Raw genomic sequence first — 2,759 nt, forward strand, 5'->3', positions numbered from 1 at the left:
ATAATAAAGCGACCAAAGATGGTCGCTATAGTCAATACCCGGAATATTTGGTCATTTTACCTTAGAGACCAAAGTTGGTCGCTAATTAGCGACCAACTTTGGTCCCTAAAGTGAAGGGACCAGCAATATAGCGACCAGGCATGTTTGGTCGCTTTTTGGTCGCTTTTGGGGCTATAAGCGACCAACTTTGGTCGCNTTAAAGAATTTAAAGGTAAATATTTTTCAGCATCCTTCTCTACCAAGAAAAACGTTTTAGCTTTAATTCTTTTGATTAGCATTTCCATACTTTTGTCAGTCAAATCATTGTCTGAATCCGAAGAAATATCACCAACATCCCATTAAGCTTGTACGGATCAGACTTGGAAGAAAGTTGAGAACAAAACTTCCTATAATCTTTGTCATCATAGAGTCTTATGATCCCCGTTTTATGGGAACTGCCACGACCAACGGTAAACATTCCATCACCATTGTCACACCTCCTTTTTTACACATCTACCCCGAAGGATAAATGTATAAGGGAGTTTTCCATTTAAAGTGACATTATTCGAAATGGGATTATTTATTTATTTTTCAGAGTCGCCACTTGGGATAGGATTAGCTTTTGGTGTCCCAAGTCACCGGTTTAACTTAAATCCCAAATCGAGGAAAATTTCGACTTCCCAATTGGAGTCTGCGAACCAGAAATTCTGTGTAAGGAATTCTGTTGACCCGAGGGAAGGTGTTAGGCACCCCCGGATCCCGTGGTTCTATCACGGTCGCTTAAATTATTATAAATGGCTAAACATCTGGTTTTATACACATTCCCACCTATAATGCAATTTTTGAGATTATTTACCGCTTTAATTATTTTTTACGAAAGTGAACGCCGTTTAAGAGCGTGCTTTTGGATCACGTCACATGAAATGCACCCGGATCCTCAACACCTCTTATTCAACGTTTTGGGATTTGGATTTGGGTTGCATGAAATGCACACCCGAGTTTAGGAAGGTAAAATTATTGAATAACACGCCTAAAACAACTAGCGTGTTGATATCTTTGCGGGAAGCCATGGAAATTTGCTAAATGGCTTACCCGATTTCTAAAATATTTTAACATAGTATTTAATGAGGGCCCCGCAATTTATATGTTTTATGCGGCGAGGCTCGTCTCATGTTTTATTTAAAGGTCATCCTAAAAGAAACTATGATTTTCTATTACAGTGTTGTCTCTAAAAGGGCCCTAATTAATTCGCATTTATAAATTCGGGCCTCAAGTTCAAGTCCGAATTCAAACAAAAGGGAGGACCCTCTTAATTTGAACCCGCTACTTAACTCGAAAACCTAAATTTATATTTGCAAATTAATCCTCATATTCCTAATATAGTTTAAAGGATTTTTGGGCTTATAACAATTTTGGGCCTCAGCGTGCGTCTCACCCACAAGAACTCAAATTATAATTAAAGGATACCAATTCAACAAATAATGGGCCAATCTTTTCACTACTAGACTGAATTCTGATTTTAACGCAAAACAAGTATTACCAGAAATTTCTGATTTTAGTTCTTTGACCTGAATTAACGGTTTATTGAATAATTTACCATTGAACCTACTGACCTTATTGAACAAATGGAACTTAACAATCATTCTTAAACAAATTGAGCCTATCATCACTAGATACGTTCTGAAATTCAAAACAGTCTATAACAGGCTAAAGCCGTCCAGAACAATTCCAATATCAGTAACAAAACGAGATCTAATTGAACATGATACTAAACTAACCTACAACACCACTGAATGAATACTTCAATTTAATAATCTTAACAGTCCTAATCACACAATTCAAATTTATGTACATATCATCAGAATTTAAACCTACACTAATGAGTAAGTCTATCATCACAGTCCAAACAGGCACGGTCTTCAGAGGCAAATGAAGGAGCAGTCTTATTGCATATGCACTTCGAATCAGCACCAATACAATAGGATAGGAGTTAATACCTGAAATTATGGCAAATATGAAAGAAGAAGGAGAATCAGTAGCAAATAGCAAAGCAGCAGACGTAAGCCAGCAGCAACAAATCAATTTCAACCCAAAATAATGTCAAGACACCCAGGACCAGATTACAAATGATAACAAACCACCGGATGATTAAAATAACTTGACTGAAGTCCCATTTGAGCTTGAAATTAACCCAGGAAATATTTTGACACCAAATCAGTCAATGAACTGATGAAAATCACTGGAATAAAACCAAAAGAGCTGGAGAAATGAAACTAGGAACAACTAGGAACTCAAAATAACACCTGAACTTTAAATCAATCTAAATAGGAGCTTCAATGTAGCAGTATTTTTGAGTTTTTCTGCTGTATTTTCTTTTGTTGATCTAAAAGGAGCTTTCTAATTCTAGATTTCAGATTTGGTTTTGGAATTTTGGAATTCAAATTTCAAATTTGTACAAACTTGCAGAACATATATTTTTTTTTGGGGAATTTTCAGATCTTCCAAAACTTGTTAAACAAGGCAATGGGTGTGCCTTTTATAGGCAAAGCCTAAGGCTTCCTTCAGATTTTTAGTTTTCTTTTTAGTCCTTCTCATTTTCAGCTTTTAGTCCCTTATTTTTAAACTTGTTACCCAAGTAACAACACCTATTTTATTGAAAACTATACTAAAGTCTATTCTAGAAAGTCCTATACCCATTACAATTCCTATACTATCCCTTCCCTACTTTAAAAATTACTATTCCTAATAAAACTACCCTTTTCTATGCCTAAATTACCCTT

General features: G+C 35.7%; 1 long non-coding RNA gene across 1 annotated transcript in view; it reads right to left on the reverse strand.

Moving 5' to 3' along the window:
- Positions 1-1,716: 1,716 nt before the first annotated feature.
- Positions 1,717-2,759, reverse strand: part of LOC109244655 — a 3,975-nt gene continuing 2,932 nt past the window's right edge. Inside the window, exon 2 of the long non-coding RNA XR_002070717.1 lies at positions 1,717-1,976. This is a non-coding gene — a long non-coding RNA (uncharacterized LOC109244655). The remainder of the gene's footprint in view (positions 1,977-2,759) is intronic.

Source organism: Nicotiana attenuata, unplaced genomic scaffold (genome assembly GCF_001879085.1).
Source record: "Nicotiana attenuata strain UT unplaced genomic scaffold, NIATTr2, whole genome shotgun sequence".
Classification (NCBI taxonomy): Eukaryota; Viridiplantae; Streptophyta; class Magnoliopsida; order Solanales; family Solanaceae; genus Nicotiana; species Nicotiana attenuata.